Consider the following 16,126-nt stretch of genomic DNA (forward strand, 5'->3'; position numbering starts at 1 on the left):
TTTAGCAGCTTCATCGATGATTTTCTTCAAGTTATCGATTTTTTTTATCTGCTGCTTTTGCTTCTGAGTGGATCGCCTTTTCTGGTTCATCAAAGAGTAGCATGTACTCATCAAACAGGTTAGCAATAGGAACCGAGACTTGACCAGATTTTGGAAAAATTTCCTCCGTTGGTTTTTCGGTTGTTTGCATTTTCTTCACGTAATTAGCGTCAAAAGTAACGTAATAGGTTTCTTCAATCTTCTTTGAGCGTTTATTTAGAACCCTATATGCTTTTGAGGTAAGTGACTAACCGAGAAAAATTCCTTCGTCTGCCTTAACATCAAACTTGTTTCGGTTCTCTTTGGAGTTGAAAATGAAGCATCTTGAACCGAACACGTGGAAAGACTTCACATTTGGCTTTCGACCATTCAAGATTTCATACGGAGTGATGGCGAATCGCTTGTTCAGGAAGGATCGGTTCTGAGTGTAGCATGCAGCAGCAATTGCATCCGCCCAGAAATATAGAGGAAGTGAGGCGAAGCTCAGCATGGTTCTCGCTGCTTCACATAAAGAACGGTTTCTCCTTTCGACGATCCCATTCTGCTGTGGAGTGTAGGGAGCAGAGAAATTGTGAGTTACTCCCTTTTCAGCCATAAAATCTTCGAAATCTTTATTCTTGAACTCAAGACCATTGTCGCTTCTTATATTTCGTATCACCTTTCGCAGTTGGACTTCCACTTGTTTGATGAAAACTTTCAGCTTGGGCGTCGCTTCTGATTTCTGTTTAAGAAAGAAAACCCAGGTGAAGCGAGAAAAATCATCTACAATTACGAGTATATACTTACTACCACCGAAGCTTTCGATAGCCGAAGGGCCACATAGATCGATGTGCAGTAGTTCCAGAGGATCAATGATCTTTGTATTGATTCGAGAGGGGTGACTTTTACTACTCTGCTTGCCCATTTCGCATGCTGCTCACAGATGTTCCTTGTCAAATTTGAGAACAGGAAGTCCACGCACGTGATCACCAAGCACCAGTTTATTGATATCTTTGAAGTTCAGGTGCGATAGTCTTCGGTGCCACAACCAGCTCTCATCTGAGTTCGCCTTTGACAGTAAACATATTGCAGGCTTTCCTTTTATTGGGTTGAGATTTAGAGGAAACATCTCCCCTTTTCGCTCAGATTTTAACATAATTTTCTTCGTTTGTTTTTCAATTATTTCAGAGCCCTCATCGTCAAACGAGACTTTCAAACCTGTTCCTGCCACTAGTTGAGAAACGCTGATGAGGTTATGCTGCAATCCTTCCACGTAGGCTACCCTTCGTATAGAGAACTCTCCGTTGGTTATCATGCCATATCCTTTGATCGTGCCGTAAGAGTTGTTTCCGTATTTCACACATCCACCATCCTTAAGGGACCGAAACTCCCTAAGTTCTTCCCTTCTTCCAGTCATGTGACGAGAGCAACCACTGTCAATATACCATTCTTCGTCAAACTGCTCGTCACTGAGAACCTGCAAAATTAAGCAGATTTAGGAACCCAAAGTCTCTTGGGTCCTTGTGAGCCTTTTACAGAATAGGGAATTGCAACCGAAAGATCAACCATATATGTTCTTTTTATTAATGTGGTTTCATCTTTTCGTTTTATGGTGTAAACTTTTATTTTATTTTTATCTTGTTTTAACCGGTGTGTGTTATTGTTAGTAGGTTTCTCAGTATAGGTTTTCTTGGAAGATCTAGGGGTAGCTGACTTTTTGGTGTTTTGGTTTTCAGTATCTGAGTACAGCTTTACTTTTCCTTTGACATCCTTCACGGAGTTGGGTTTAGGATGAGAGTGAGGAGGATGGGATTTGGGACCGAAACTTGACTTTCGGTTCTGAGCTCTTGTGTTGGGACCGAAACTGGTCCTTTGGTTTTTGGCGTAGTAGGAGCTGGGACCAAAACTTGTCTTTTGGTTCTCGTGACCACAAGTATTAGGGCCGAAACGGGTCGTTCGGTTCTCCTGTCGGTACGATTGATGTTGATTGCTGGAATGAGACTTGGCATGCGCTTCCTTTTTGAGAGTAGAAGCTTTTTCAGAGCGAACATAAGAGGGGTTTTGTGAGTGCCAAAACTGCTTTCTCTCATTGAGATTCTTCCTGTATCTTTTGTTCCTCTGTCGTTTCTGTTCAGCAATTTGCTCTTGAGTCAAGTGAATGTTGGCCTTAGGCTTCGCTTTCTTCTCATGAGCACTGGTTGTAGTTGATGAATCGCTGGTAGCTTTCAGTGGTTCCTCTGGTATATCTTTTGTACCACTTGTGCTGGGTTTATCGAAGCTTGAGGGCTTGTTGAGGGGTTCGGGTATGTATCGTCCCTTAACTCTCCATGAGGTTTGCTCTGACAGACAAACTGTTTCGTCTGCATTATCGATGGGAGCCGACCAGAAGAAGTTATCACATCCTTCAGCATTATCTTTGTCAACCATTGATGTTAACTCCGTCGTTTGCTTCTTAGTTACACCAGTCACTGCATACACTTGGTTTGGAGTTGTTTGAACCTTCTGATAGACAACAACCTTTTCTTTGAGCTTCTTTGATTTATCCTTTGACACCCGAGCGTATTCAACAGAATTTTCAGATATAAGGGGTTTTGTTGGTTCGGGTTCGCTTTTGATGAATTCTGAACAATAGACAACGTCTTCTACAAAGATTTCACTCATCTCACTCTCCTCATCAAATTCAGAAGTGGTTTCTAAATTGATTTTATTTTCTGAACTCAATTTGGCGTTGGACGAGTCAAATTTTTTTATAGTCTCGGTCTTTATTTTTAATTTATCATTTTCGTCCAGCAAATTTTTAAGCATACACTTATGTTCTTTAGATTCAATGAAAGATTCAATTTTGTCCAGTCCATATTTGTAGGTGACAGAGATTTCATCTGAGGACATTATAGATTCACATTCAGCAATGATTTCGTCCTCCTTAAATTCAAGGAAAGGCAAAATCATTTTATGAATCTGTTTTCCTATCTCACAATCTAAATGTAACTGAGTGATATTAGTATATAGACGTTTAACAATCAAACATAAAACATTTCGTTGTATCAAAAATTTCAAATTGTCTCTTTGCAAATAAATAAGTTCATCCCTAGCCCTACTCAACTCTAACTCCTTCTGCTGAATCCATATTCTTCTCTCCTCACTCTTGGAAGACTCCCTGCTGAGTTGGTCAGTTAGGTTAGAATTGGTTAAGCGAGTTTGCATAAGACTACCACTTAAATTGGAAAACTTGGATTTTAAATCATTTAAGTCTTCTTCATAGTTTGTTATTGGTACTTTATGAGATTCTAGAATAGTTTGTACATTCTTGATCAACTGATCGCAGTCGCTGATCTTTTCACTAATGGGCTTGGCAGCGAAGCATTTTTCTTCTTTGACCTTCGCTTCCTCATGCTTACTTTCAGTTGTTACCATTAAGCATTTCCCAACCGACTCAACAACTCCTTCTCTCGCCACAAATGCTCTTCCATGCGAGGGTCTGCGTACCTCTTCATCCTCAGAATCTGTAGACCAAACTTCCACTCCACCGAACTCATCATCAACAACGTTTTCCTGCACAATCAAAGCATTCATGGAAACGTTAGCAGATTTCTTCTTCTTTATCTCCTCTAGCTTTCTCATGTAGTAAGTCTCGTCATCTTTACCCTCCTTCTTCTCAGCCATCTTCCTTAGCATAAAATCCTTGGCAAAGTGGTTCTTGCCATGACAGTAGTTACAATCGTACCCAGAGTCTCCCACAAGTTTACTCTCATTCTTCTCATCGTCCTTTTGGGTGTTGTTCTTCGGTTCTTCCTTCACCTTTTCAGAACTATAGCTTCCCTGCTAGTTTCGGTTCTTATTGACTGAGAATTTTCTGCGAGTAAACTTCTTTGGGTTTGTGACCATCATAGCATATTCTTCGTTGGATAGATCACACTCAGACAAATCAGATTCCTCCTCCTCGTTTGCTACATTCTTGCTTTTAGAAACGAGGGCCAGAGAACCCACACCCGAAACTACTTTTGCTTCCTTCATCACCACGCTTTCATGAGATTTTAGAATACCCATCAGTTTCGCCAGTGAATATGATTTAAATTGCTCATGAGCCTTCACTGTCGAAACTACCGCCATCCATTCGGGCCTTAATCCATTCATGAAGGTAACCTTTTGTTCAATCACCTTCCTTTCAATGCCATGCTTCATCATCTTACTGAGCAGATGACTGAATCGCTCGAATGTCTGAACAAGCTTCTCTTCAGGTTTCTGTTCAAAAGCCCCAAACTCAGAGAGTAAAAGGGTTTGGATCGAGTGCTCTAGATCTTCATCTGTTGAATATAATTCTTTCAACCTATCCCATATTTCTTTAGCTGTAGTGCATGAACTCACCAGACGAAAGGTATCGGATTGTAATGCGAATCGGATCATCCTCATGGCTTTGACGTTACATAACACCTTGTCTTTTTCGTCTTGAGGCATCTTATCTTGGTCCGCCAGGAGTTGGTTATACTATTTTTGAGTCTTGACTGTTCGATTTGTTCCAGAGTGAACAAACGGACCCAATGTTATTGCTTCCCAGATCAAGTAGCCATTGTCTTTAGATCCAACTACATAGTCTTCGAAGTGATGCGACCATACTTCATAATCTTGAGTGTAGAGAATGGGAATCCTTGTAGTTGATCCTATGCTGTTGGAGATGTTGATTGGATTGCTTTGAGAGTCATCGTGAGACATGATGAACGTGTTCTGTTGGAATCAGACTTGTAACGTTGAACTTAGGGTTTTATCAAACACTAGAGATACCGTCGACAGGAGGAAGTCAGCGTCTTTATATTGATAAAAGCAGAAACCCTAAAGTATTCTTCAAACAGAAGAGATGCGTATGTATTACACAGTCTCCTGCTCTGATACCAATTGTTGGAATATTTGAGTTGTAGATCGATAGATTCCAAACAGAAAAATAATGTTTAATCAAGTAAAGAACACAAGAATGGATCAATGGTGTCGAATGATTTATAACTCACACCTCAGAAGAGCTCGATGAAGAACTTCGACTGTAGAGGTGTGCTAGGGTTACAATGCAAGTAATTAATGAGAACGATCCTTCTAAAAGCTATACATGCATGCAATATTTATATGCTAACCTTAATGATTATCCACGGTTGGACAGGCCCAAACCGGGTTAACTAAATGGACTTACAACCGAGCCCAAAGACGCAACACCAGACCCAACAATATAAAACATTCACAATCTTCGAAATGATAAAAAAGACATAAAAATGGTGAAAATGACCAAATTGATCAAAATCGCATAAATGTTAGTTTTCTGCTAAAAACTTATATTTTTGTACTTTATATAATAAAAAGTGTACTAAGAATGACATTAAAATTAAATAAATAATTAAGTATTCGAAAATTTTCAATACCATAAAACCAGTAAACCCATGGATACCATGGTTAAGAAAGAAAAACGGCTTAGATCGAAAACGTTACTGAAAAAAATTGGTCATTATCAATTTACCATAACTACACTTTTCAAATGCGATCATTCATCAATAATAATAATAATAATAATAATAATAACAATAATAATAACCCAATCATTGTTCAAAAAATGAAGTAAATGAAAAATCAAATTCACAAACCAAACCTTTAATAAAGTATTATTTTAATGTCTAATAATGCGTAAAACTTTAACAAACTATCATTTCATAGTAAAATGACTAATTATACTTTGCATTCTCTATCAATTCCCTCTAATAAACGCACGTCACGCTTGTCTGGTTTTATAAAATGTAAATTCCTCATTAAAGTAGTAGTTGCACAAAATCAATTGATTTTGTTTGTTTTTTATATTTGACCATCACACATGTGCGCCTATTGACTATATTGATGTTGTGCATATTGATTGTGGATATTTGCTACTCTAATGACTTTTCCTGTTAGACAGATACATATTTATATATTATACTATAAAATACAATTTTTAAAGATAAGTTACAATTAAAATTTATAAATCTTTTGATCATTTTATTTATTGGATCTACCCACAAAAAATTCCAAAACAAAATCCACATACATTTGGTACAAGTCCTATGATCGGTACCATCCATGAAATTCTACAAAATACCATTTCTAACTTTTCGGTCTCTTTTTCTACAATTCCAATACTCGATTAATTCTAAGATGCAAAAGTACTACTCCAATTTGGAAAATCATATGATATTTCGTTAATTCCTTTACCAAGAAGAATTCTTTTCCAAATTCCATAAAAAACAATTCGCTTTAAGGCTTATAATGAAGCTAAACGAAACATATCCATCATAACATCTCACGCATTTATTAACTATTAAAACTAAAAGACCATGTTGTTCCTCAATTAAACTAACTCATGTTTTCTTGCATGAAGCCTATTCCATCGAAAACCCCCTACAAACCTGGATCAATTTTCTTTTGGTAATATCCTAATAAAGATTACCAAATTGCCCTTTAACAAACCTGCCTCTCCACACCTTAATATCACCATTCAAACCACAAAAAAAAAACACCAACCTTTTCACAAATTTTATACCAATAATGCTCCCCATAAAAATATTCAAACATATCTGATAGTTATTAATATAAATAACCAAACATCCAATTACCAACCCATACACCCTTGTTTCTCATCTTGACAGAAAGACAAAAATACCCCTCATCTCAATCAATACCCAATTTTTTTTACAAATACCTATCTTCTAAAACTTCAAAGAGACTCGACTACTAACTTTCTAGTTAGAATTCCATGGCCCTTGCTTTTGGCAGAGATGGTGGTGGCTACGGGAGATTATGACATGGATATAGGAAACATGATATATAGTAAATCTTGGAGTCAAAAGGATCATAAACAATGGGTACAGGCTATTGGATCAAAAGAAAAGGAATAAATTGAATCTTTTTATGTTAAGTTTTCATTACAGGTGTTGTAACGGATTTAATAGCAAGTGATTAAGAAACAACAAGCACGTGTAAGTACCCACTTGAGTTTAAGTGTTGTGTAATGGTGGTAAGTATCAAATTGATTCATTTAGTTTATTAAAAAAAATCGATCAATTGTGAAATATCATTAGGGGTAACGATCATGTGAAGTTACACAATTGCCCATCAATTGAGGAATCTCATAACAATATATATTACACTTGCAAATTAATAGACCATATCATCTGGAATTGTGATACCATATTACCATTTATCATCTACTTTCATCAAGCAATCAAATTTAAAAAAAAAAAAAAAGATGCATTCCAAAATTAAAGAACAACAATATGTCTTGAGGCACTCCACAAAATTGAAAAGCAAGCCTTGGGCCCTATCTTGAACAACCCCTAAACCATCAGTCAATCAAGGTTAATTTATAGCCCAAAAGAAATCATCAGTTCAACCTACAATAATCAATGTATTTTACATAATATTAAGCAATTTAAAATTTGAGTAAAGTAATGTGATCTAAAGTCTTGTTGTTATAAAAAGGTAATAGAGTAGCATGCTTACCTTTTTTCTTTTTAGCCCTGTATCCTCGTTTCCCTTTCATGCTACTACTTTTTCAGAGTTGTATTTTCGTTCCCCTGTCATGTTATCATCATGTTATCAGAGGTAAAAAAAACCCATATGGTTAAATAGATGAGAGGGAATCACTTTATCATGCTTTTTATGTCATGCAACATTAGAGTTCTATTTTTGTAATTTACACTAAAAGAGTTCATTATGTGAAATATTAGCTAATACCATTTAAAAAATATAAATGACACAATAGTTTCCGCAACTTCGTCTCTGTATCTTATAAGTTAATAGTGGATAACAAACATGATAAAAAAATATAATAGAAAAGGAACACTACAGTGAAGCATCATATCGAAGTATTAAAGCAATGTTTACTTGGTGGATACTAACCTGGACAAAGCCTATTTTTATCACATGTTCTCTGGTTCTTGCAATGAAAAAGATGATTATCCATAGACGTGTTAGAAGTAGGTGCTGGTTTGTGTGTTGGTATGTCATCTGGACGTTCTTTTTCCAACCTTTGCTTTCTTTCTTCACGTTCTTAATTCAAGAAGGTAGATTCAATGGTCTAGTCATGGTTCTTGCACATGCATATGTGATATGTTACATACACATGTAAATAGCATATAATCTTAAATAGATGTATTTCATTTAAGCATTTTCACAAACACTTGGCATACATGTAACCTAAATAGCGAGGAGAATAAAAAACGATCACTCAGAATGCTAAAACACATAACCCTGGAATAGAAATGAGAATACTTGGTAGGCGGAAGTAGAGACTCCTAAACAACATATGCAGATAAGGAATTAGAAAAAAAGAGCAAGAAAGATGGATCAAGATATTATTGAACATACCTTCAAATTGTTTTAGGGTTTGAAACATACCCTTTTGTCCTCGTTGTTTGTCTTTCGAAATGGAGTGTAACATCCATAAAAATCATGCCAAATTTCAACTTTTAAAATACTTCAAAACCAAATAATTATTACAAAACTTGTTCTCAAAATAGTTTAGTGTCAGAGTATCCCAGAATCAAATCATGAAACATAAGGAGGTGTACGATCACGTATTCGCCTTCCCACGATCATCAGAAGTACCTGAAACAAAATCAACAACTGTAAGCCCGAAGCTTAGTGAATTCCCCCAAAATACTAACGCCATACAGATATAACCATATCATATAAAAAACACATGCATAATGAGCCTTCAGATTGACTGGACCGCCTCGCAGGGCCTTCAGACTATCTGGACTGCTCCCGAGCCTTCGGCATATCTGGACTACCTCGCAGGGCCTATAGCCTATCCGGACCGCTCGCCGGGCCTTCGGCTTGACTGGACCGCCTCGCATGACCTTTAGTTTATCCGGACCACCCTGGGTATGTTGGCCTTCAGCACAAAGCAGGATCGCCTCAACCCAAACCCCAATCAAACAATCATGTGCACATAAATATCATACGCTAGCATATATAACAGTCAAACCGATCTAACATATCACTAATCATAGCAACATCCTATAACCAGGATACAAACCTAACCGGTCACTAACATAGCATCATCCTATATACCAGGATACCGACCTAACCAGGTCACTAAGCATATCATCATCCTAACTACCAGGATGTAAATCATTAAGCATATCATGCAATAACCCGGATACAAATCCGAAAAAGGGCCGGCATTGGTGCCTTAGACCCTGTTGATATAGTGAGAAGAACTCACCTCACGATGTCGAACTGTAGTGATAAGATCAAACTCCCGAAACACTGTCACGAACTCAACCACCTATAATCACCATAAGACCAAGTCCATCAGAATCCCAAATTACCAAAATACCCTCAAAAGTCAAACTGGTCAACCCTTGGTCAAAGTCAAAGTAAACGGTCAAAGTTAACAGTCCATGTTGACCCGACTCGTCGAGTGCAGCTAGCAACTCGCCGAGTTCCTCAAGAACTCAGGAATCGTTAAAACCCTAATTGACTCGCCGAGTTTCCAACCAACTTGTCGAGTCCATGTGTGTCCAAATGTCGGGAAAACCCTAAATGACTCGTCGAGTCTTCTTACTGACTCGCCGAGTTCATGCAGGACCAATACAGACAATCTTCATATGATTCGCCGAGTCGGCTATGCGAATCGTCGAGTCCCTTCAGTCCATTTCTTATCCAGACATTTTTAAGCCACCCCAAAGCTCCAAAATGCATATCTAACCTCCTAGGGCATGGTTTCCACGTAAAGTTGCAAAGTTTACGTGCATGCATGGTCCTAAATGCCAAAACCAAGCTAAGGGAAAGGTTTAACCCAAAGAGAAAGGCCCAAGCTTGCTAAATCTGATAACTTTATGGCTATATGGACTTGGAGAAGTCCAGATCTGAAGTTACAACTTCAGATCATGACCAATACCCGAAAGGGTTCACATATATGCTAAGATGGCCCTAAACTTAAGAATGGAGAGATCTAGCTAGAGGGAAGTCAAGGTAACGACTTGTTACCTTCAAAATGATGCCAAGAAGAAGTAGAGTCAGATCTACAAGCTTTTCTTTGCTCCAAGCTCCTTATACTTCAAGCCTTCTTCACAAAAACCACTTTCCAAGATTCTTCACACACAAAAATGGAGGGTATTCGAGATTAGGGTTTTCTGGACTCAAGGGGGACAGTAAGGGAGGCCGAGGGAGGCTAATGACCCTTTAAATAAGGTGTAAAACCCTCAAAATTAGGGTTTCATTTTCCATCTCCTACTCGTCGAGTCAGGGTCCTCCGACTTGCCGAGTAGGTCCAATAATCCACGCGGGCTAACCCGCCTCTACATGGCGAGTTGGGGTAACCAACTCGTCTAGTAGGTCTATAAACATGTATATAAGGTCTTAAAACTTATACATGGGAGTCGGGGTGTTACAATTCTCCCCCACTTGAAGTAGACTTCGTCCTCGAAGTCTGCTGTGGCGAACAATTATGGGTAGTGCTCCCGCATCTATGCCTCCGGCTCCCACGTCCACTCGGATCCCCTCCTGTGCTCCCACTGTACCTTTACCATAGGTACTTCCTTGTTCCGTAGAACCTTCACTTTCCTCTCCACAATAGCCACTGGTCTCTCCACGTAATTCAGGCGCTCATCGACCTGAATGTCATCTAATGACACCACTGCCTCCTCATCCAATATGCACTTCCGCAACTGTGAAACATGAAAAGTGCTATGAATCTGACTAAGCTCCTCCAGGAGATTTAGTCTATACGCCACCTTACCAACCCTGACAATGATCCTGAATGGCCCGATGTATCGGGGACCCAACTACCCCCTCTTCCTGAAGCGAATCACACCCTTCCAGGGTGAGACCTTCAGGAGTACCATGTCACCGACCTGAAACTCCAACTCAGATCGACGCCGGTCGGCGTAACTCTTCTTTCGACTCTGTGCGGTCTACAACCACTGTCTGATCTGTTGAATCATCTCGGTAGTCTACAGGACTACCTCGGTCCGACCCATCACCCTATGACCAACCTCGCCCCAACAGATTGGGGTGCGGCATCTCCGTCCATACAACAACTCATAAGGTGGAGCACCAATACTAGAATGAAAGTTGTTGTTATAGGAGAACTATGCAAGGGGTAGTTAGGAGTCCCAGCTCCCACCGAAGTCAATAATGCAGGCTCTCAGCATATCCTCGAGAGTCTGTATAGTCCGCTCACTCTGGCTGTCTTTCTGCGGATGATAGGCTGTACTGAAGTGCATCCGTGTACCCAGCTCCTCGTGGAACTTCTGCTAGAAACGGGAGGTAAACCGAACGTCACAGTCTGAAACGATAGAGACTGGAACCCCGTGGCGAGCGACAATCTCGCGTATATACACACCAGCCAGCTTCTCGGCCGATGCGATCTCCCGAATGGGCAGAAAATGAGCACTCTTGGTCAATCGATCCACGATGACCCATATAGCGTCGAACCCCTTTGCCTTTCTCGGCAATTTGGTGATGAAGTCCATCGTGATCTACTCCCATTTCCACATGGGAATCTCTAGAGGCTGAAGCTTGCCATCCGGCCTCTGCTGTTCGGCCTTGACTATCCTGCAGGTCAAGCACCTCTCAACGTACCAAGCGATCTCTCGCTTCATGCACGACCATCAGTAACTCAATCGCAAATCCATGTACATCTTGGTGGCCCCCGGGTGAATAGAGAAGCGAGACTTATGAGCCTCCTCCAGTATAGTCTGTTTGATCCCACCAGACATCGGAACCCAGACCCGAACGTAACGGGTCAATAATCCCCGGCTATCCTGCACAAACCGAGTGTTCTCACCCCTAATCCTCTCAAGCTTCCAATTTCCTATCGCATACCCTCAGCCTGAGTTTCCTTGATCAAACTCATAAGTGGAGAATCCACTGATATCCTCATACATGTCACTGGAGTAGAAGATCTAGTTGACTTGCGGCTCAAAGCGTCCGCAACCACGTTCTCTTTACCAGGATGGTAAAGGATCTCACTGTTGTAGTCATTGACTGCATCCAGCCACCTGCGTTGTCTCATGTTCAGGTTCGGCTGATCCATAATGTGCCTCAGACTCTTGTTGTTCGTGTATATGGTACAACGAACCCCATAGAGGTAATGTCTCCAAATCTTGAGAATACCACCGCTCCCAACTCTAGATCATGAGTAGGGTATCTCGTCTAATGCGGCTTCAACTGCTGCGATACGTAGGCTATCACCCGTCCTCTCTGCATGAGGACCGCTCCTGGTCCTGTGATGGAGGCATCACAGAATACCACAAAATCCTCAACTCCTTCTGGGAGAATCAAGACTGGAGCCTCACACAGTCGTTGTCTGAGGGTCTCAAACGCCCTCTGCTGCTCGGGGCCCCACCGGATATCCACCCCCTTCCTCGTTAGACGAGTGAGGGGTACTACAATCTTGGAGAAATCCTAAATGAATCTCCGGTAGTACCCTGCCAATCCTAAGAAGCTCCTGATATCCGAGGGAGATTTTGGAACCTCCCACTGCATAACCGCCTCGATTTTGGCCGGATCGACCAAAATCCCCTCCTGGTTAACGAGATGTCCAAGGAACTGGACCTCTATTAACCAAAACTCGCACTTCGAGAACTTGGCATAAAGCCATTCTCGCCTCAAGACTCCCAATAGCTCCAGAAGATGCTCCTCGTTCTGCTCTCTGGTCTTGGAGTACACCAAGATATCATCTATAAACACGATGACCGAGCGATTGAGCATCGGTCTGCAGACCTGATTCATCAGGTCCATGAATACTGCCAACGCGTTGGTGAGCCCAAACGACATCACCACGAACTCGTAATGTCCATAACGAGTCCGGAACGCGGTCTTCTCCACGTCCTCGTCCCTAACCCTGACCTGATGGTACCCGGATCTCAGGTCTATCTTGGAGATCCAAGATGCTCCCTGCAACTCATCAAAAAGGTCATCTATCATCAGGAGTGGATAACGGTTCTTCACCTTCAATTTGTTCAACTCCCGGTAGTCAATGCACATCCAGTGTGAACCATCCTTCTTCCTGACGAAGAGATCGGCGCTCCCTACGGAGAACCGCTAGGACGAATGAACTGCTTGCCCAGCAGTTCCTGCAGCTGTGATGACAGCTCCTGCATCTCTGGTGGTGCCAATCGGTATGACGCCTTGGCGATAAGGGCCGCACCTGGCACTAGGTCGGTCCTAAATTGGACCTGCCTCTCCGGAGGCACTCCGGGCAACTCCTCCGGGAACACGTCAGCAAACTCCCTGACTACTGGAACCTTTGAAACTGAAATCCGATCCCTGACCCACGTATCCACCATGTACGCTAGATAACCCGCACACCCGTGCTGAATGTACTGCCGATCCCTGGCAGCCGAACAAAACCTTGGTCCCAATCTGGTGCCCTCGCCGTAGACAACCAGTTCTCCCCCACTTAGGGTTCGAACTACCACCCACTGACCCTCGTAGTCGATCATGGCACCGAAGCGACTAAGCCAATCCATACCCACAATCACACATACATCCCCCATGGGAATCAGGATCACGTCTATCGGGAAAGATACCCCGAAGATCTCCAATACGCAACCCCGATAGACCGAAGAAGCGAAATTCTCGTGTTCGTTGGCGATAGAGACTCGCAACGGACACTCTAGCTCTCCTACTGGCAAACCGAACTCCCTACTAAATGTCTGAGAGAAAAACAAACGACTCGCCCCCGAGTCAAATAATACCAAAGCAGGTAAGGAGTTCACTAAAAATGTACCTAATCACAGGTACAAACATATAAGCATAAAGCAGATATAATTAGTAAGATAAGGGATAAAAACATACCAGCAACCACATCTGGTGCTGCTCTGGCCTCCTCTGCTGTAAGCTAGAAGGCGCATCCCTGAGCCCTCGGGGGCGCTGCTCTACCCAGACTCCCGTCAGTAATCCTCAGTGTAGCCGGCGCTGGAGCCTGCGCCGGCCTGGCAGCGAACTGTGGACGGTTGGTCTTCACGTGACCAACCTGATGGAAGTGGTAGCAAATCCTCATATCATGAACCGGGGTTAGCTGGCGACAATACCTCGCAAAGTGCCCCTCTTTTCCGCATTTGCGGCACGCGCTACCCGATCTGCAAACCCCAGAGTGACCCTTCCTGCACTTGCCACAAGTGCAGCCCTGCTTTCCTCCCTACCTAGAATCAGCGGTCTTAGACCGCTTCGGCGCCGACTGTGACTGTGACGGGGCCTGCCGCTGCTCCCTCAACTACAACTCAATCTCTAACTCATGCCGCCTAGCCGCCTCCTGTAAATCTAGAAGCGTATCACAACGTTGGGTCGCCACAAAATGTTGAATGTCAGTCTTGAGCATGCTCAGATAAAGTGTCATCTGAGCCTGCTCAGAAGCAAACTCCAGGCAGAACATCGTCCTCTCCGTGAACATACGGGTGATTTCCGTCACCGTCTCACCATCCTGTCTCAAATCCAGAAACTCCTGAGCTAGCCGCTCCCACTCGACCCGTGAAATGTAGCGAGCGCGGAACATATCCCTAAACTGCTCCCAAGTAACCGCAACTCTATGATCATCAGTGTAAGACCCAATCATCAACCTCCACCAGTCCTTTGCCCCAGACCTCACTAGGTTCATGGTACATCTGACCTTCTGGTCAGTGGGACATGAACACGTGAAGAAACACCCTTCCACGTCAGATAGCCACCTCATGGCTTTGATGTGGTCCTAAGTCCCATCAAAAGTAGGGGGCTTCGTGTTGTCGAAGTCCCGATACTGAAAAGCTCGACTGGCTCCTTCCCCTGCCGCCATTACAACTGTTGTAGCTGCTGCGGCAGCCGCCTCAGTGAGGGCTGCATAACGCTCATCGAAATACTCCACCATGGCGGTCTTAGTAGACCACTGAGCCTGGAACATCGCAACAACCTCATCATGCAGGATCTCCCGGATCCTGGCGTCCATCTCGTCTGGCCCCATATGGCCGATAGTCTCGGGCACTGCTGGTGCCTCCTGTCCGCCGCCTCCTGATCCTGAACCGGATCCAGTCACAAATCGTCGAGTAACCACCATGCTGAAAATATACCAGGAAGATATCAAATACTCCAAAGAATAATCTGGGAACCAACTCCCAATAAAACCCTAGGGGTTGTGACTTCCTTGCTACGCGTATGGGTCTTGTGCTTTCAGTAGTACGGGCTCATACTACCTTCCACACCTACCCATATTTGTCTCAAGTATCATCACAACGCCCTAACACTATATATATAAGCAAGGCGCGCACTCAATCCTCACTCCTAGAGGAAAGCTAGATATCTCATAACTGGCGGACTGACCCCCAAATAACTCACCCTCCCATGAAACTTCCACCAACCCTGCAGCACTAGTGTATGCTAGCCATACATAACGCTGAACCCTATAGACTTTCGAACACCTAATCCTACCCTAAGCCCTTCATCAAACAAGAACAGGAAATAAGGCCAAATCAAACATTCTCAGGCTATAAGATCTTAATTATGTACAGCCGTGATGCATACACTAAGCAACTATAGTAATGATGTCAATTTCATATAAGGAAAAACCCTAGGCCATCAGGCATCATATAATCAGGCAATTCTATCATGCAATTCCTAAAGATCCCTAGCCTAGTACTAGCAGGCTGTTCTAACATATCACATAAATCAAATAATCCGTAAGGTATTTTGGGGCTACTTACTGGCTCCGGCTGATCATACATTTGCATCCTCCTTTATTAATTTGAAAACCTTTTGAAAATCATTTTAAAGTTCTTGTCCTCAGTTTGAGATTGGATACACACGAGTGTTTCCTCCAATTCACTCAAACCAATGCTCTGATACCAACTTGTAACATCCATAAAAATCATGCCAAATTTAAACTTTTAAAATATTTCAAAACCAAATAATTATTACAAAACTTGTTTTCAAAATAGTTTAGTGTCAGAGTATCCCAGAATCAAATCATCAAACATAAGGAGGTGTACGATCACGTCTTTTCCTTCCCGTGATCATCAGAAGTACCTGAAACAAAATCAACAACTGTAAGCCCGAAGCTTAGTGAGTTCCCCCAAAATACCAACGCCATACAAATATAACCATATCATATAAACAAACA

At 42.1% G+C, this 16,126-nt stretch overlaps 1 long non-coding RNA gene across 1 annotated transcript; it reads right to left on the minus strand.

The window, feature by feature from the left end:
* Positions 1 to 7,090: 7,090 nt before the first annotated feature.
* On the minus strand, positions 7,091 to 11,592 carry LOC145131627 (uncharacterized). The gene is made up of 5 exons (XR_013717791.1): positions 10,021 to 11,592; positions 9,254 to 9,316; positions 7,924 to 8,631; positions 7,525 to 7,598; positions 7,091 to 7,415 (listed from the first exon to the last, which is right to left on the minus strand). It is a non-coding gene; the product is annotated as an uncharacterized LOC145131627 (long non-coding RNA).
* Between the last annotated feature and the right edge of the window lie 4,534 nt (positions 11,593 to 16,126).

Source organism: Lactuca virosa, chromosome 1 (assembly GCF_052849685.1).
Source record: "Lactuca virosa cultivar CGN04683 chromosome 1, Lactuca_virosa_CGN04683_v6, whole genome shotgun sequence".
Lineage (NCBI taxonomy): Eukaryota > Viridiplantae > Streptophyta > Magnoliopsida > Asterales > Asteraceae > Lactuca > Lactuca virosa.